Source organism: Callospermophilus lateralis, chromosome 8 (assembly GCF_048772815.1).
Source record: "Callospermophilus lateralis isolate mCalLat2 chromosome 8, mCalLat2.hap1, whole genome shotgun sequence".
In the NCBI taxonomy this organism is placed as follows: domain Eukaryota; kingdom Metazoa; phylum Chordata; class Mammalia; order Rodentia; family Sciuridae; genus Callospermophilus; species Callospermophilus lateralis.
The window spans coordinates 31,185,623-31,206,046 of record NC_135312.1 but is presented as its reverse complement, the minus strand read 5'-3'; the positions used below and the strand labels follow the sequence as shown (position 1 = coordinate 31,206,046).

Below are 20,424 nucleotides of genomic sequence, written 5' to 3'. Positions count from 1 at the left end.
CTGGGACATAAGGTTGGGACCTGTGCAGGGTGAGGCATCATATTGGTTTGCTGGAGCTGCTGTAACAAACTACCACAGATTGGGTGGCTTTGACAACAGAAGTTTAGATCAGCCGGTTTGGTTTCTCTGGAGGCCTCTCTCCTTGTCCGTCAGATGGCCATCTCTCCTTTTTTTTTTTTTTTTTTTTTTTGACACCAGGGATTAAACCCAGAGGCTCTTTACCACTGAGCCACATACCTAGCTCTTTCTTATATTTTATTTAGAGTACAGAATCTTGCTAACTTGCTTAGGGCCTTGCTAAATTGCCAAGGCTGGCTTTGAACTTGCAATCCTCCGGCCACAGCCTCCTGATCCGCTAGCATTACAGGCGTGCACCACCTTGCCTGGCAACCTCAACTTCTTTTCTAGTAAGCGCACCAGCATATTACAATAGGGTCTACCCAGTAATCTCACTTAAACGTAATCACCTCATTAAATTTCCTTGGTGCAGCATACTCCTGTAATTCCAGTGACTCAGGAGGCTGAGGCAATAGGTATTGCAAGTTAAGGCCAGCCTCAGCAACTTAGACCCTGTATCAAAATAAAAAATAGAGTGCTGGGAATACATGTAGCTCAGTGATAGAGCACCCCTGGGTTCAGTTTCCAGTATCAAAACCAAATAAAACCCTGCCTCCAGTTACAGTCACATTGTGAGTTACTGAGGTTTAGGACTTTAGCCTGTGAATTGGGGGCAGGGGCACTAATTATTCCATACAGGTAGGGACATGGACTCTCAAGTTCCACGGTTTTCTCCTTTGGGTCCGATTCCTGTTTTATAACATGTCAATAAAGGGGAGCCCAGGAACCATCTGAGAGAGCAGTTTGCTCTCTGAGGCCAAATCTGGACGACTATACTATGCACCTGCTCAAACCTCTGGTCACTTTGATCTTGGGACCATATTCATGGTTCTTAAGAAACTGCCATTCAGTCAACATGCCAGTAGAACTTCGGTGCCTTTCAGTCAAAAAACTGACATGTGGGCTGCAGACTTTCTCTGCCAAGAGTCCGGTGGACAGGAGAGGTAAAAACCATGTAATGACATGGCACCGCCTCCATTTGCTGCAAGCAAACAGTCAGGTCCTTTATTACCCTTGAAATGGGCACCCGTGACCCAGGCTGGGCTCAGAGAAGCAAGTCAGATGCCAAGTTTCTGTGGGTCAAAGTTCCTTCAAGCACTTATGTTAATCAAAAGCTCAGCCTTAGTTAATTTGGCCATTGCTTTCAGGAGAACTTTGGAACAAATGGTTACTGAGTGGTACTGCAGGAGTTAGCCTCACTGAGTATGTTCTTACCCAGGAGGTGGGTTGCAGTCTTTCTTGGTGGGGGCGGGATTGAGACTCGTCACTTTTATTCATTCTTGGTTGAGTCGTGGTCCAATAAATCTGCTGTTCAGAACCTAATTAGTCAGACTTGTTCACTTAAGGGAATGTTATTTGTGTGTGGGAAGAAAGGCCAGCTCTAAAGTGCTCCCAGAGGTGAGGGAATACTTAAAATACTAACAACTCACCTGGCGTGGTGGGGTACACCTGAAATCCTAGCAACTCAGGAGGCTGAGGCAGGGGCAACCACAAGTCAGCCTCAGCAACTTTGCAAGGCCCTAAGTGACTTAATTTGAGGCCCTGTCTCAAAATAAAAAGGGCTGGGGACGTGGTTCAGTGATTACATGTCCTTGGGATCAATCCCAGGTACAAAACAAAACAAAAATCAGAGACCAAAAAACGAAACCCCATGAACAATACTTAACATAATTTTGTGTGTTTGGCAATTCACCCTAAAAGATCACAATTTCATAGACTTCTGCAGAAAATGTTTTAAATGAGTATAATAGTCACAGCTGGACTTCACTGAGCCTTTTCTCTGTGCCAGGCCTCAAGGCCTTCGTATTGATTGTCACAGTGTCTCAATAGGTGGGAATATTAGGCCCTGGTTAGGTGAGAAAAACAAGGCTCAGGGAGGCCGAGTCAGATGGCAAGCAGGGGAGCTGACTTTTGGTAACTGGTCAAAACTGTGAGCTTCCCTCCCTGTTTCTTCTTCTCTTGTTCCAGTAAGATTCCCCTGGACCCCGCCCCTTGAATGTCTTTTAGTTAATATGAATCTGAGTGTCTGCAAAACTGGTAAAAGGCCATGCCATCTTTTGTCCATGTGTATTTGGGCCAGTGGAATTTTCTATGGTGTCCAGTTATATCTAGCTTTCCTCGTAATTCCACACACACACACACACACACACACACACAGGGATGGGTAATGCTGGCAAAACACTGGATTTCTTCTTCTTACTACCCCATCACCCTACTCCATTCAGACTCCTCATTCCCATCTTTGGCTCAGTGGTGTTATCTTTTCCATTTCACAGGCCAGGTAACAGTGGAATTAGAAGGACACCTGGCACCAGGTCACCCAGCAGAGCTCAGCAATCCCTTGGCTTTCCGAGGACGTTTGGTGAGTCACGTGGTTTCATCTTCACCTTGGCTCACATACACATGATCCAGGGTTAGAGAACACTAGGTGGACACTGAACATCACATAGTAACATCAAGTCCTAAACCCTCCCACCTTTTACAACCACATAGTATTTTTGTGTTTCCTTAATTTACTAGGCCAGAGTGCCCTATGTGTTTGTAGGCACTAATGTACCCAGGGACTCCCTCAGTCAAAAAGAATGCAAGCGTTCTGTTGGCAATTAAACTCATCTAATACCAGTTCTCATGGAAATGTCTGATGGTGAGTTCTTCTGCCATGTTGCTGCTTACATAAACTCTAGAATGCCCTCTTCCTTATAGCCCCCCACTGCCACCATAATTCAGCATGCCTGAAATTGGGATGTATTTTATGAACACTTGGATAATACAGCATTTCCCTGATAATCACCAAATGACCAGCATTGAACATTCCTTACTTTTTATTTTGCTTTCTTTTCTGTTTTGAAGGGGGAGGGTTGAATTTTTAAGAGTAGTGAGTGAATAATATAATAAATAGCAGATTAATAGGAACTGCATGCTTACTAAAGAAAAGATTCAGGTTTCCAATTCAGAAAGAAAAGCTAACTTTATTCTTTTGGTGGCTTCATACAATGGTTTTGAGATGAGCAGCCCTTCCCCAGACCCATGAGCACTAGGTCCTGGCTCTGAGAATAGTCCACGGAGGACGGCAGAGCAGCCCCCAAGCCTAGGGCTCACAGAATCAGACGTTCTTATCCAAATCCAAGTTCCCCTCCAGCAGGCAGGTTAGTTTTCTGGACTCAAATAGATGTGTGGGAAAAACTGGGCTCCATAGGGTATAAAAGCAGGGGGTTTTAGAGTAATACCAAACTGGGTGATTTCTCCTTTTAAGATTATTTCATGGGGAGCTAGGGATGTGGCTCAAGCGGTAGTGCACTCACCTGGCATGTGTACGGCCCAGGTTCGATCCTCAGAACCACATACAAACAAAGATGTTGTGTCCGCCTAAAACTAAAAAATAAATATTAAAATTCTCAAAAAATAAAAAAGATTATTTCAGGGGCTAGGGTTGTGGCTCAGCAGTAGAGCGCTCGCCTAGCACATGCGAGGCACCGGGTTCAATCCTCAGCACCACATAAAAATAAATAAATAAAATAAAGGTATTGTGTCCAACTACAACTAAAACAATATTTTAAAAAAGAGAGATTATTTCATTCACGTAGGCAAAAGTTTCATGAATCCGACAGTTCTTCGGTCTCTTGCTCTTTGATGACTCGCTTTTTGCCAGACAATAAAACTCATTTTCAAAACTGAAAAGGCAGAAAGGTGGACACAAGCCATGACTCCACCAATAGCATGACAGACAAGCGGATCTCTGTCTACAAAGGACATCTGTCTTCCTACGAGGAAGAGATCTGTTCCCACCCTGCATGAGGAAAAAGAAAATTGTGGGTATCAACAAAATGTCTGTGTCCCTTGGCAGAACAGCAGGTCCATGGTGGCTTTATACCTTGCAGAAGGATATGAAGTGCTGTGGACAATAAGGAGCACGCACCCAGGGTTATGAGGCTAAGGGATGTGGCTAATGTCAGCATCAAACTTTTGGTAGATTTCATGGGTGACACTCAGATGTCAGCACTGAAGTTCCCAAGAACAAGGTCTGGAAGCCAGTCACGCATCCGAGCTGTGCTCCCAGATGTGTCCTCAGCTGGGCACCAAGGGCAGAGAAAAATACACTTTCCCTGCCCCGCAGCTGTACTCACTGGTATCCGCTGGAGGCTGAGAAATAACAGAAACAGAACAGCTGCATTGATTTCATCAAGAATAACAAAAATTCTGTGTCTGCAAAATAAACGAGGTCCTTTTGAAACTAAGATCAAGGTCAGCAAAATATAAAGGGAAACCTTAAGCCAAGAATGAAGTGATTATTAGGATGCCAGGCTAGAGTGAAAGTCACTAAACACAAACAGGGCCTTTAGATCTAAGATGCCAATACCTACTGATTTTTGTTCACCTCCACCTGTGTAATCAGTTATCACGGGATTCTTAGAGTCACAAAATATTGGAATTAGAACCATAGAACTGATGATGCTAATTAAAATGTACCTTCATTGAGTACTTACCGTGTGCCAAGAATAAGAGAATTAGTTTACTTGTATGATCTCTTACTTGGTTACCCTGTTTTTATATCATCTACAACAATTCCATAGAGAAGGTGTTAGCTTTCCTATTTGGCAAATAAGGAAATAGTTTTAAATATGACTTGTACAAGGCTCTGTGAGTACCTGATGGAACTGGCACACATGATGTCTTAACTTATTTTCTGTTGCTATAACTGAATACCTGGCACTGGGTAACTTACAAAGGAAAGAAGTTCATGTCTCACAGTTTTAGAGACTGGGAAGTCCAAGAGCATGGTGCCAGCATGTTGTCATCTGGTGAGGGCCTTTTTGCTGCACTATAACCTGGCAAGGGGTATTACATAGAGAGTGCAAGTGTGCTAGCTTGGGTCTCTCCTCTTCTTATAGAGTAACTGATGCTATCATGGAGGCCCCAACTCTGGCATCATATAATTCTAATTACCTCCCAGAGGTCTGCCTACAAGTACCACTAATATTTGATTTTGGAGATTAAGTTTTTAATATGTGAATTCCAGGAACATATCAAAACCATAGTATATGCCCAGGTCAGTCTAAGGCCAGAGTCAATCTCCCCCCGCACCCAACACCAGTACTGGGATTGAACCCAGGGGACTGAATTACTGAACTGTATCCCCAACTCTTTTCATTTTGAAACCTGACCTCGTTAAGTTGCCAAGGCTGGTCTGGAACCTGTGATCCTCCTGCCTTGGCCTCCCTAGCTGCTGGGATTACAGGCATGCACTGCTGTAGCTGGCCCAGAGTTTGTTTTTAAACTGCTAGTCCTTACGAGGGCTGAGAGAACCTTGGAAAAGAAGCTTTCTGGACATTCTGGCCAGAGTTCTCAGGAGTTCTCCAAATCAGTTCAGTGGAAATGACAAAAGGTCATATTGAAAATGGTAAAACTTACACTCGGAAATAGAAGTCATGTATAATTTAATTGCAAATTATAAAGCCTGTTGGGGGGTTTTCCGATAGCCTCCAGTTCTCTTGGCATTAGGGAATTGACCAGAATACTTAGCCAGGGTGGTTGAGTGTGCAGTCTGATTAGATCTGGACCCTTACTGCCCTCTGCCCCTGGAACTGGGGCTTCTTGTGCTTCAGGTTTCGATCATTTTGAGAATTTTTTAAAAACACCAACACCCAAGCACCAGTCCTTCAGTTCAGATTTAATTGGGTCGGGGGAACCCAGACATCAGTATTTTTGAAAACTCTTGCAATTGTGGACAACTACTGGCTTACACTTTTGCTTATTATTAGCCCGGCAAATAGCTATGTATTGCTCATTCCTGCCTAAGAGCATCATTTGTATTCTCAAGCAGCTGTTTCTGGTTTGGTTTTTCCTGTGGTCTGTGAGGATGTATTCGGCTTTGAAAACCTTTTGACTCTTAGGAAGGAGTTATTTACTTAACTCAGTGGAGGCCTGTCTGAAATAGATCACCTATTTACACTTCCCCAATTACATGTCTCATGAACCACAACGAAAGTTCCTCCTCATGACATTGCTCAGAATGTACCATTTAATTACTTTATACCTAAAATCTACAGATTGCAAGGGATGATATGCTCCTGATACATCCTGAAAACCCAGGGATTGTTTTTTGGCGGGGAGTGGTAATGGGGATCGAACCCAGGGGTGCTTAACCACTGAGCAACATTCCCAGTGATTTTATATTTTTTATTTAGAGACAGGGTCTCACTAAGTTGCTGAGGCTGGCTTTAAACTTGCCATCCTCCTGCCTCAGCCTCCTGAGGATTATTGGCATGTGCCACTGCATCCGGGAAGGGACTATTTTTGTCTTCTGATAAGCACTGATGTCTCTATGTGATGTTCATTTAAAACAGACACCAATAAGAAGAGAGTAAGAGGTTGACGTAGACAAGCACCTTGATTCTAAAAATGAGGGAGCCGAGGCTGAGAATCAACGAAAGCCAAGCCTGAGATTCAGGTCTCTTCATACGAATGTCTTTGCTCTTCCCTGTACTGCTGCACTTAAAATTTCTTTTGTGCACCTAAAATCTCTTCGTCATTCACACTGTGCCTTCCTAGTCCAAGTCAGAATTTTATTCCCAAATTATTGTAGTCTCATGAACCACAACGAAAGTTCCTCCTCATGACATTGCTAAAAATGCAGACATATATACATACTCAGTGAAAACTAGCAGGTTTAGAAAATATTCTAGCTTATTTTATTTACTTAGATTATGTGTGTGTGTGTGTGTGTGTGTGTGTGTGTGTGTGTGTGTGTTGCTGGGAACTGAACCTTGGCTTATTTTAAACTATGTTTACCAAGTTTTCCAAATTAGACTACTATTTTAGACTGAAATAGCTGATTTCTTTGAAGAGGATCATAGCAAACACAAGATGACTCTCCAAGTAGAGAATGAGAGACTTAGCACGTCAGCCTTTCTTAGCAAGATGGTTCTGGAACACCTACCTAAGTTTTAATACAATAGTCAACCAAGGGGCTGGGGATGTGGCTCAAGCGGTAGCGCGCTTGCCTGGCATGCGTGTGGCCCGGGTTCGATCCTCAGCACCACATACAAACAAAGATGTTGTGTCCGCCGATAACTAAAAAATAAATATTAAAAATTAAAAAAAAAATAGTCAACCAAACACTGGTTTTGTATGTTTTGCCTATGGTTTTTACATTTTTAAGGAATTGGAGGATAAAAAGGGAAGCAAAATCTGTAACAGAAACTGTATGGCCTGCAATGCCTAAAATACTTACCACGTGGCTGTTGACAGGAAAAGTTTGCCAGTCATATTCTAGGTGACCTTCACGAATAGACCTCAGCACTTCTCAAGGCAAATCTCTTTTAGAAAAGTTAAAAAGGCCCGCGGCTCACACACCGTAAGTTTAAATTCTGTATTCCTTGTGCTTTGGAGAACGCTGAAAATGGAGAGAGGCAGCCGGGCTGGTGGGAAGCAGAAGGGGTCTCCTCACCTCAGTTTCCAAATACCACAAAGCAGACAGGGCCCTGTGACTTTGCTCTGAAGGTGAAAGCGAGGACTCAGGTCCAGAGTCTGTGCATTCTGCACTTGGCTTTGGGAACTTAATGAGTCACAGTTCTGGCTGTGTCCTCCTTGACATTCGTGCAGAGGTCATAAGAATAAATTCTAAAGGCCCCTTGACGGGGACAGCTCTGTAAATCCCTGGTCATCTAAGGCCATGTAAGGAGGGAGCCCACGCTTGCAACTCAGCGTGTCCTCTCTCCTCTTGCTGCCACTGAAGGGCTCTAGATTGAGCAGATAAAAGGGCTGACCTGGGGAGAGGGGGCAGGAAGGCCCGAGGGCAAGAAGGCCCGAGGGCAAGGCTGGTCCAGTGTCTGCTCCCTGCAGAACTGCCAGGTGGGCCTGGGTCAACATGAAGTTGGTAGTTTCTTTTCATGACTCTTCTTTTCCTTTCTGATGCACATTGGCCAGCGTCCAGAGGCCTTGGCCTTCCCCAGACCTTTCTCCCTGAGCCTACTCTCTAGGCTAACATCAGTCTTGGCTTCTAAAGTGTACTTCTCAATTATCACTGGGCATCTTCCCCTCACCCCCATCTTTCTCTCCTTGTTCCATCCTCCAGGCTAATTTTCTTTTCTTTTCTTTTCTTGGTAATGGGGATTGAGTCCAGGGGCACTTTACTATTGAGCTATATTGGTCCTTTTAATTTTGTGATTGGGTCCTGCTAAATTGCTGAAAGTCCCACTAAGTTACCTAGGCTGGTCTCTAACCCATAATCCTCCTGCCTCAGACTCCCAACCCCTCTGGGCCATCCAGATTGATTTTTAAAGCAGTTGGTTTCTGTATAAACTGCTGTTAGCATAATCCAGTGTACCTCACTTTCAATACAGATTCACATTTATAATAGACAAATGAAAGATTCTGCCTTTTGTTAAAGAAATCTTTCCATGTCAGAGATTAGCCTCTCTCCCTATGTTTATCGCTTTCTACATTAAATTATAGCAATCGGTTATTGGAGGAAGTCCCTTGGTTATTGGAGGAAGTCTCTTGGGGTAGTTGGGTGCAAGCAAATTCATTTCTGTATTTGCAGACCTTTCGGCATAGTGAAGTGCATGTCTTTGCTTCCTTGCTGGATCATAAAACAGTTAACTTTCCCTAGTTTGTTTGCTATCCAGCTCAAGCTCACTAAATATACCCATGGCCTGGCTCATGATCAGACAAAAGATAGTAACTTGGTTTATGGCAATGGTTGTATTTGCTCCAGTTGGTACACGTGAATTTAGACAAATACCCAATTCATTCTAGAAGATGAGTCTAGCTCAGTCCTAGGTTCCTAGTGGCTACCAACTAATGGTAAAAAACAGTGCCAGTGCACCATTGCTCTATGCTAGGATTCCCAGCTTGGGACTGGAAATATCTGTTAGCTCCAAGTCCAAAGCCGCTGGCAGTTCTGGATAGATTTCCCTGACACACATGGTTCTTACAGCCTTGGGTGTCACTGTGGCTCTTGTAGCAGAACACACAGCTGTGAGACATAGAAAGAAGATGAGCAACTGAAGTTGATTTACTAAAATTTGAGATGCAATTATGCAGAAAAGCCAGCCGTCTTTGGGGAATCTCCATTATTCAGAATGCAGTATAAACCTGAGTTATGAGTTATAAGCTGAGATTTTTGGAGTCTGAGCAGGTGGGTTCCAATCTTGCCTTCTACCAATAATTGGCTTCACTTGACATTGTTGGGTTTTGTTTCCTCGCTGGTATGAGGAAATGGGGATTATAAAAAAGTATTTGCCATGTAGATTTTGGGGAGGAAATTCTGTATGTCAAGAATTTAGCACTGTGTCTGATATACAATGAGTGCTTAATAAACGCTGGTCTTAGTGTTTCCTCACATGTGAGGGACATGGTCTAGTACATTGTTTCTCAAATTTTTAGGGCCCTGGACATCTTAACAAGCAGATAAAATGTCAACTTCATATAAACAGTAAATAATCTTTAGTTTAAATATGTCCCAAATATTGAATGAGACATGGTATCCTAAAATATCACCTTTATTTACTAAATCTGGCAACCCTATCTTTATGTTCTTAAAAGTTATCGAGGAACGAAACATGCTTTTGTTTATATAAGTTGTATCTGTTAATATTTATTGCTTTAGAGATTAAAGAAATTAAAAATATCTATTAATTTCTTTAAAATAACAAGTTAACTTTTATGATAACATAAATGACATTTTTAATGAAAAATAACTATTGCCAAGAAGAATAGTGAGAAGAGTGTATTGTTTATTTTGCACATCTCTTTAATGATGAATTTGCTAGAATTCTACTGTATTCTCATATTTGTTCCTGCTTCAGTCTGTTGAGGTATGTTGTTTGCACTGAAGTATATGAAGAAAATTCAACCTCACAAAACGAGTGGTTGGAAAAGGGAGGGATGTTTTAGTAATCTTTTCTGATAATTGTGAACATTCTTTTTTGATGCTAAATCCAGACTCTACAAGGGATGATTTCTTAAAGAGCGGTTGCAGTGTGCAGTCTCTATACATATCAATGAAATTTTCTTGTTCTGTTACATTAAAGTCCTTGGCTTATCTTGTTTTTTGAAGATAAGTCATATGTTTCTATAACATCATGCATTGGTCATTTGAAAAATAGGGGTTCGCTGAGTTGTGAAAGATCTTCCAAATATTGACACATTCCATTATACAGTACAGTGTTAAAATCTGCTAGTATCAGAACTGGTCTCATCAGAGAAGTCTTTATTTATTGGCAAGTTGTCAAGCTCGTGGTGGTAATGCAAGTGTTCCCCCTCTCCCAATTTTAACTTTATTTGAAAACTGGAATTGCTTATTGAAAACAAATACCATCTATCACATTCTTTGAAGTGACAGGCACACTTCTTACATTTTCAAGAAAATGTCTGACAAATATCCAAGGCTGAATAACCATGGTTGATTCTTCCAAGTACAGAGGATGTTCCAGGTCATGAAAGTGGTCAGTTCTACAGCAGGTCATTCAAGTGATTCTCCCGAGTCAGCTGTCCTAATTTGGTCCACAGTAGAAGCACTGTATTAAAAGCACTGTACTTAAAAGTTGGGATTTAATAAAATTAATATTATACTTCTTTATTAAATAAATTATTTGTGGGGGAGGGTTGCTAAGGATCAAACCCACTCTACCCGAGGCTACATCACCAGCCTTCAAATACATTTTTTTTTTAAGTTGTAAATGAACACAATACCTTTATTTTATTTATTTGTTTTTACGTGGTGTTGAGGATCCAACCCAGTGCCTCTCACACATGCTAGGCAAGCGCTCAGCCACTGCGCCACAACCTCAGCCCTCAAATACATTCTTAAGGGAATTATCTTAAAAACAAAGCCCAAAACAAACAAACAAAGAAAATAACTCCGCTGTAATCCTAGAGACTACAGGAGGCTAAGGCAGGAGGGTATAAAGTCCAAGGCTAGCCTTGGAAACTTAGGGAGACCCTATATTTAAAAAAAAAAAAAAAGTATAAAAGGACTTGGGGAGGTAACTGAGTGGTAAAGCACCCCTGGGCTCTGTCCCCAGTGCTGCGGGGAGATCCTTGAGTGTCTGGTAATGAAAAATGCCATGACTACTAGTACTCTGGGTGACACTGCCTTTTACAGTGCCGCAGTTTTACCCACCACTGCCTTTGCATCACTAGTGCAAACGCCAATGTATTGAAAAGGCAAATATGTTAGTATTAAGAGTCATGGTGACAATGAGGGTCTCCTACCATCTTCCGTGACACCACGACTCTTCATACTAACATAAAATTACATATAAGATGGTGTGAGGGGGAAGAAAAAAGAGAGAGAAATGTGTCACAGTAGATTGGGTAGAAAGAGGGGAGGGGAGGGGGGGAATAGAAGGGCAGCACAATACAATAGACACTAGTATGGCCCTATGTATAAACGTGGCTGTATAACCAATGTGATCCTGCAGTCTGTACACGTGGAAAAATAAGATTAAGATTACGTACCCCGTTTGAATCAAATGTATGATATGTCAAGATCATTGTAATGTTTTGAACAACTAATAAAAAAATTAAAAAAAAAAAAAAAAAAGAGTTGTGGTGATCTCCCAGGGTTCCGGGTACCTCACTTTGAGAACTGCTGGTCTAGAGGCTGGTGTCCCAGTCCCAACAAAAGACAGCACTGGACAGTGTAGATTTATCATGTGCTCCGCTCCCCTGTCCAGGGGCTGCTGGAACTGCCTCTGGTCTGGGTTGAGCTTGGCTGGGCAGTGAGCAGTTTCTGAGGGTCACACTCATGACACTCTTTGAAACCCTCTCCAGAGAACTGAAGGGACTTGAGTGATTCACAGGCGTTCCAGGGCCTTTGGAGCTTCTGGGAGACTTAGATGCTCCAGATGCCATGTCCACCTATCCTTTCTCCTATTCTCTGGTGTGCAAGGGAGCTCAAAACCCCCTTCAGAATCTGAAATCATTCTGTTGGCCAAGTATATATTAGCCTTACCCATAACCAGGTGGGTCTGGGCCCCTAAAGCTGACAGATGTTTTAGAATAAGCCTGGGGTGATAGAGCAGTGATTTCCAGAGGTCAATTATTCGGCCCTATCAGAACTCTGTAGTTGAAAATTCCAGTGTTAGAGCTGCCCATTAGCATTACAGAGACAATGGGACAAAAAAAGAGGACTTGGAATTGGTGACCAGATGTGGGAAATGTTAATTTAGGGAAGATTTTTTTTTTTTTTTTTCCTTTTTGTGGTGCTAGGGATCAAAGTCCAGGGCCTTGCACGTCTGAGGCAAGGACTCTACCACTGACTCACATCCCCAGCATGCCCCTCCTCCCCCCACATTGGGGATTGCTTTATTTGTTTTCTTTGCAGTTCTGGGGATTGAACCCAGGGCTTCATGCATATTAGGCAAGTGCTCTACCACTAAGCTACACCCCTAGCCGGGGTGGAGGGGGGAGGGGGAATGTTATTCTGAAGCATTTATATTATGCAGTAGTCACAGTTCTTTTTTCAGGGACACAGACTTTCGTCTCTGAACAGCGTCATATCATCTTTGAGTACAGTAGCTGACCCAGTGCCAGGTGGAACACAGAAACAGCCTACGAGGTTGAAAGCTAAATATCAAATTTGGGACCACAGAGAAACTGATCAAAAAAAGTTGACCTGAAGTGGGGCAACCCCGTGCTATTTGGTTGGACTTTGTGGTTACACAAGAGCCTTAATAATAGAGTTTGTCAGTAGCTTTGAACAGTTCTAGATGGTTGTAGGAATAAGAAAAGGTAGAGGGCAGGGAGTGGGACAAATCTACACTTGTCCAATGAGCAAGTGAGGAAGAACAGGGCCAAGTGGGTTTTAAACCCATGGAGGAGAAAATGGACGAGGTGCACCTTGACAGGCGGTAGACACATTCCTAGGGTGAGGAGGCCAGAGGGCGCAGGGGAAGTGTGACTCAGGCAGGGAGCAGGGACTGTGCCATTGCATTAGCTATGTGAGCTCGGGCAGCCTTTCTCTGCCTCTGTCTCCTCATCTGTCTGGCTGAACTAAATGAGATCTTTCATATTCAGCACATGGTAATGTTGGACATCTAATAGATAATGCTTGTTTTTTCGCATGATAGGATGGCTCACTCTTTTGCTGTCTTGTAATACACTTTTCTTGTTAAAAAAAAAAAAAAACAAAAAACTACATTAAAGCCCCCAAGTCTTGCCTTTGTTTTTACAGAAATTTACTCCTTTGCGTCTCTGCTTTGGATTTTGATGTTGTGTTTTTGAATTTTACTCATCCAAATTCGATTATATTCCTCCATGGTAACGCACTAACCTCCAAGCTGAGGTGGGGATTGGCTCCTGTTGGGTTTTCCCTGGAGTAAGGCACACAAGGACGGGAGCAGCCCAAAAGAGGGTTCTAGAGGAAGAGCTAGACCCCAAATTAGAATGAAAGGTTGGCCAGCCCAGAGGGAGGAGGGAAGGAGACGGGGGAAGGATCTTCAAGGAAAATGCGCCCCAGTTGTCAAGGAGAGCAGATCATCCGAGATGGGAACTTGGGTGGCACCGAGAAGAGGTGTGTTGGGTGTGAGGAGCTGGTCCAGCCCTTGACTGGCAGCAGGGAAATCCTGGCCTGTCAGGAACGCCCAGGTCCCGTGCCCGTCCTGCGGGCAGTGGCCCCGCGATGTTGCACCTGTTGTCGAATCTGTCTCAGTTCTCTCCCCTGTAGAACTTGGCTCCTGCACTGGGCAGCTTGATGTGTCACTCAAACACTAGAAGAAATGGAATGAGGGGGATCATCAGCCTCTGCCACATTCCCATCGTGTCTCTGGGCGAAACAAAGCAGGAAAGGAAAGGGAAAAAAGACAGAAGGAAAGAGAGAGCAAGGGGGCGGGTGGGGAGTGTAAAAGGCAGGTTAGCTAACTGTGTTAGAGGGCAAGATGGGGAGAATTGTGTAAGCCACGAAGAGATGACAGCCTGGGGCTGGCCGCCCTGACACCACACCCCTGAGCAGGCCGATAAATGGTCATTTGTGATACCCACCCAAACAGATTAGTCAGTCAGACCAGGACGAGGGAAGTCAATTGCCCTTAGTCACAGAGCTAACCTGAAACTTCTGTAACTTGAGGAAATGGAAGAGGAGAAGAGGGGACCCATGCACGTAAGGTAGGAGGTGCTTCACAGTTGCCACAGCCCTTCAAACCCCGTTTTGGAGATGAAAGAGGTGCTGTATGCTCAGAGTTGGAGAGTTGTCAGTTCTTCCTGATAAATCTTCAATGGCTCTGGATATTTTTTTTAATTATATCTTATAGATGAGGAAACAGGCTCAGAGAGGTGGAGGTACTTGCTCAAGGTCACAAAGCTGGGAGTGTAGGAAAACCATGATCTCAGTTTTCTTTCCATCCCAGCAGACATCTTCAAGGTATGAAATGCAGAATTTTGAGTGCTCTTGGGGACTGAGGTACCGGTGGGGACAAGAGCATGGGTTTTCTTATTTATCTAACCTGTCTCTGGGTGTGATGCCAAAGCCAAAGCAAACTCGTGCTTCTTCTCTACATGGCCTTGGTCTCCCTGTAGTGAGCAGGCTTGTCAGAAACAAAATAATTCTATTTTCTCACTTCTCAGACTGGCCCACAAACTAGTAGCTCCAAGAGCAGGTAGGTGCATGTCACCCACACGGACTCTGGACTTGGGCCATCCTCTAAGTCCTTTCTCTAAAACCAGGCAGACAGACAAGCTCTGGGCTCCCCTCTTGATCTGATTAACCCTGGTGGTATAGAGAAGCACCTGACATTTTGGGTATGCCGATAGCTTGGTGCCAGCAAGTTTCTGTTATCCTCCAGTTGTAATTGTTAACTTGAATGGAATGCAAAACTTCTGGTTTCCAGCAGTTGGTTTTTAACTGTGAATAACTTGAAGGATATGGAAAAAGGGAAGTGAGTACATTTTGTTATTGTAGAAGATGGTTTCTGAGAAACTTTCCGAGCTGCATTTGCCTCTGCTAACTGGAAATACTGTATGTGGTCGCCATCTCTGGTCTCACCGCTGAATTCCACCCTTTATTAACTTTGCCTTTGACACCTTTTTCAGTTTGGCAAGCCAAGACTTGCTTGGGGATTAGAACAACGAGCTTATCATAATGCCACCTTCAAAACAAAACAAAAAAAAGAGCCCTCATGCTCCCAGGGTTAAGTTTTATTTCTAGAAGCCCTTGTGGCTTAGCTTCCTCCCCACCCTCTGCAAATTTGGGATCTTTTTTCCCCCTTAAAAGGAAGTGTGGAAATAGAGCCCGCTTGTTCATTGACATTATTGTACATCGCATGATATCTTTGGGACCATTATATTGTGTTCTCTCAATGGTGTTTGCTCTGAGGGTGGGACACAGGCTGTTTAGTGTCTCGTAAAACATTTACCAAAAGCACTGAGCCATGGTTTTGAAGGGCATTCCGTTGCCAGCGCGTGGGAGGAGAGAGCGAGCAGGGGAAAGAGAGCGCCAGGTGTTTGGCAGGTACTCGTTTCGTACTTTAATATTTATTAATATTTAAAATTGCAGACTCCATAAGATTCGGGCTCCCTTCTCTTGAAGGGACAAGGGTGGTGAGGGGGGGAGATTGGGGCAGGAGGCAGAAGGAAATTTCTTTGCAAATTCTGTTTTCCGGTGGCTCCGAGTCCCTGGAGAATTGTAATCTTCAGTTTCCATCAAACATTTTCGGTTTTACTAGAGGGACGTGTGTGTCATGGAGAGTGAGCTAAACTCTACCTCTGCTTCGGTTTTACCGGGGATGGGAATCACGGGCTAGTATTTGCTTCAGCAAGGAATCCGGAGCCAGGTGCCAGTATCACCTTGGGTTCTGCACCTGCGTATGTCGGTGACTCATTCCTTTTAAAGATTTTGCTAAATGGTGGCTCTGGTTTCACGAAAATACTTTTAAAACTTTCTGTCCCTGCTCCTTGTTAAACTTAGACAAGATAGCAACAAGTTAAAGGTCAGCTGGAAAGACGGCTTCTTATCAAATCTGTGTTTCTACGACAGAGCAGCTTGAGAGTGGTTTCCATACCCTGGTGATGGCTTGGGGGAAACTAATGAATAAATATTCCTGCGAATGTTAAGTCTTTATATTCTAATTTTTTTTTTTTGGTAAAAAATTTTAGCATACTTGATAAAGCTAGAACCTTAATCAGCTGTTTACATTTGGTTGACCCTAATAGTGCTGTATGCGGAAACACGGGTACCTGTGACTATGTTATTAGTAGCTAAACCCAAACAGTAAGTAGGAAAATCTAGAAACAGAGTTGCTCCATAAGGTTTCTGTAACCACCAGTTCTTGGGGAAAGGTGTCTCAGTATAATGTATGAAATAGCAGGAGCATATGGAACATTTGGTCTGCTCACTGTGGCAGACATGGGCACGGATTTGAAGAGCCTTTTGATTATGAAGGAACCGGATGTGAATCCATTTTTGCCTGGTGACACTGGCAAGGGTCTTCTGACAAGTTTCCAGTTGTAAAATGGCCAGGAGAAATGATCTGTTTCAAAATTACAGGAAATGTCCCCCATGGGAAAACCTTCTGGTTTGGCTTTGTGTATTTAGGCAAATAGAACTGGATCTAACAACTATGGAGGAGTTCACCGGAGGAAGGGTGGGTGGGTTTGATATCTTTTTATGTGCAAAGCTGAAATGAGTTTAGCAGTAAGCCATTTTGCTCCCTTGACCACTGAGAGTTTACGTAACTTTCGACAGGTGGATTAACCTTTTCTTACCTCTCTTAAGATTTCAAAACAAGGATATGCAAACTTCCCTGTCACATAGATGCATTTAGATTGCTCAAGCAGTTGTGAAGCTCTTGACCTTCTGCGATATAGCACATTAATCCAAATATAGACCCCATCACTGGAAGAGCTTATGCATTCCTACCACACTCTCTCAAGTTCATTGGTGTTAAGTCTGAACATTGTATTAGGGGGAAAATGTAAAAACAAACCATTTCTAGATAATCATAGCTTCTTGCTTTGCCTTTATGTCATCAGGAAAACTTTATTCTGTGCAGTTCCTTCATTTGGTTTTTACAGATTTCAAATCCGACAGATCTGTGTCGAACTGTAATCAAGATCACTGAAGGTTACCTGCACAACTTTTGTCAGGGGTCAGTACAGTTTCACAGTAGTTTGTTGATGGATCAAATCGTGCATTAAATTAAGCCTTGAATAACTTGGCCCACATCCCTGGCATTTTAAACTTTACTGCTGTTAAATAAGAGATGATAATAATGCTTTTATGTCAGGTCCTCTTTACAAGGTATATTGAGTAACTTCTCTCTTCAAAGGTTGTTGTTACGTGTCCATCTGTCCTTTAGACTACTAGTTATTCTTGATTGGTAAAATACCATGAGGATGAAATCTCTGGGGACAATAGTGGGTCCCAAATAAAGTGACATTTTGCAACAAGTAGTAATGCCCAAGGAGGCTAGCCTGCTTTGACTTTTCCGGACAGAACTGCCACAGCTCTATTAAGGCATGGATGGGTGACAGCCTTTCAAGGTGAATGTGGTGACTGCTTAGAAAGGTCACATTCAGGGAATGTGGGATGAGAACCACGCCAGCAACCTGGAGGAATCCTCCCACAGAGTTGGGCCATTGGAGCTGGTGGTGGTTTTGTAGGGTGAAATAAAAACAGAATATGTACAGGTTAACTGTGTGATCACTAACAATCCTTCACTTGTCTGGCAACTCAAAGGCTTAGGTAAGGCAAAAAAACTTCTCAACAGCCAAAATTGAAGCTATGAATCTTATCAGCACCTTATAGAGTGCTTCTTGATTCTTAGTGTAGACATCTGTTTTAAATTTAGTTTTAAACATGAGTTGAAAAATCATTCCCTGTACACATGCCAGCTCTTTAAAATTAAATGACCACTGAGCTACATCCCCAGCCCTTTTTATTTTTTATTTTGAGACAAGACCTCAAAATAAATGGTTAAGTTGCTGAGTCTGGGCTCAAACTTACAATCCCCCTGTCCCTGGCCTCTCCGAGCACTGAGACAGTAGGTATGCATCATACCTGCCATTGATTAGACATTCTGGGTAACATTTCAGCATTCCCAGTGCATAATAAATCAGAACTTTTGCTTCTCTTTTTTTGCCAGGCTAATGACCATTCATTCATTTATTTTTCAGCAAATACTTATTCTAGTCTAGGTTCTCATTGCTCAGTTCTTTAATACCAGTTTCTCAAAGTGACCTTCTCACCCCTAAATTATGTCCTATACTTTAAGATACAAATCACACTGCTTTTATACTTGCTTCCTAAAATAAAATGTAAGTTCTCTTAGCTGCTTGTGGATCACGTTGTCTGTTCACCACTATGTCTCCAATGCTTATTAGCAAGATGTACATTTGCTAACATACATAGATGGATAAATGAAGGAAAACAAATGGGAAGCACTGGGATAGCTAATGGCAGGCATGTACCAGTGAGAAATAGCAGGAAAGGGGCTCAACAGCCACGAACATCCAAACTTGAATTAATAACCCGGAAGTTGTTGTTCCACCTCAACTGAGCTTGACTGAGTCAGTTTCTAAGGATAACCTTGTTTCACCAAGAAGAATGTGCCCCATAGTTTCTGTTTAAAATGATAGTGAGGCACACGAACACATGAATCATTTAAAAATATTTTCATCCTAGAAAGTAATAGTTTTTTTGTTTTTTTGTTTATTTGTTTGTTTGTTGTGTGTGTGTGTGTGTGTGTGTGTGTGTGTATGTTTTGCTTAAATGGGTCAATTCAATTATTTGGAAAATTTCATATAAATTCCTACAATTGAGTCACTGGTGAAACAATGTATCATTCATGTAATTTTCAAAGACACTGCAAGAAAGTATTAGAGAAGACCTTAAGTCAAACAAATGCTTTAAAAAATATTTTTTAAACATTTATTGAAGTATAACAGACATAATTCTGAAATATACAATTTGGTGACATATAGATGCACCTATGTAACCAACACCCAGCTCAAGGTACAGAACATTGTCACCAGAACAGAAGGCTCCGTGTACCTCTCCTCCCTCCCAAGGTAGCCAATATTCTAACTTCTATCACCGTAGATTAGCTTTGATTGTTCTAGAACTTCATAAAATGGAATCCTACAATATGTGCTCTCTTGGATCTGACTTCTTTCCTGTGACCGTTGGGTCTCTGGTGGTTAGCCATGTAGTTTCATGTAGCTATAATTATTTCTTTGGTGGCTGCATGGTATTTGTCTGTAAGAACAGACCACAATTTAAGAAATTTTCAGGATTTAAAAAACATGAGTTGAAAATCATTCCCTGTACATGTGCCAGCTCTTTAAAGTTAAATGACCTCATAAAGGGTGGGATGGAAATGTTATCATCTGAGAGGGCAGAAGGAGGGGGGTCTTGTTTCTGGGAGTGTGTTCGCCAAGTGCTCTACATCTCCTGGGAAGTGACTGCCACTATTTTGCACTTGAGGAAACAGCCCGGAGGAAAGCTTCATGACTTCACAATTGTTAGTTACACCAGAAATTGTTAGTTACACCACAGAGCAGTCCTCTCCTGGCAAAGATGGTACCAAGATTGTTGGAGCTATGCCACCTCCAATTCTTTTCATTTCCTAAGACTTAAGCCTTTTTTTTTTTTTTTTTTTGGTGGGTTGGGCTGAATTGGGGATCAAACCCACTCTACCAGTGAGCTACCTCTCAGCCTAACTCAGCTTTTATATTATGGTACAGATCCTTATATCTTCTGTGAAAAACTGACCCTTCACCTGACGTTTTTCTATCAAAATTTGTATGGAAAATAATACTCTTTCTTTTTTTCTTATTAAATTTTATTTTCAGATTCATATAGTATATTCTAAAATCTAGCAATATTTAGCAATTTTTTTTTTTTTTTTTAAAGATGAGGTTTTAATACGTATGTATAGGGCTGGGGATGTGGCTCAGTGGTAGAATGCTTGGCTAGCATGTGTGAGGCCCTGGGCTTATTTTCTCAGTACTGAAAAAAATAAATAAGTAGAATGTACGCATAAAGAAATATTTAACCACCATAAGGAAGTTAGGTAAATTTCAAGTCCGAATTGCTAAGTAGTTTCCTGGAAGTCAAAGGTCATGTGTTTTAAAGTGGAATTTGAGAAAATACTTAAAATGAGAATTCACAGAAGACTCTCCATGCTGACCCAGTGACTGTCAGATTCTCTGCCTCACCCAAATATTGTGGAAGTGAACAGAGTTCAGGGTGGGCCCGAGGGCCTAAGGTTTCTGAATTTCTTCTCCAGTCCTACCCTCCCTGATTTTGCATCTTGCAAAGACATACATTCTCTAATGCATACTATAAAAAAGTTACCAGACACTTGC

The 20,424-nt window shown here is 42.4% G+C and overlaps 1 protein-coding gene across 6 annotated transcripts in view; it reads left to right on the top strand.

Annotated features, from left to right (window-relative positions):
- The window catches only part of Rbm47 (RNA binding motif protein 47), a 161,619-nt gene that overhangs the window by 66,121 nt on the left and 75,074 nt on the right, over positions 1–20,424 (top strand). For 5 of the 6 annotated variants that reach the window (XM_076864863.2, XM_076864862.2, XM_076864867.2 and 2 more), the window contains one exon: positions 2,394–2,479. The exons of the other annotated variant lie outside the window; for it this stretch is intronic. The gene's annotated coding sequence lies outside the window, so the exon portion shown is untranslated. The remainder of the gene's footprint in view (positions 1–2,393; positions 2,480–20,424) is intronic. 6 annotated transcript variants of the gene reach the window in all.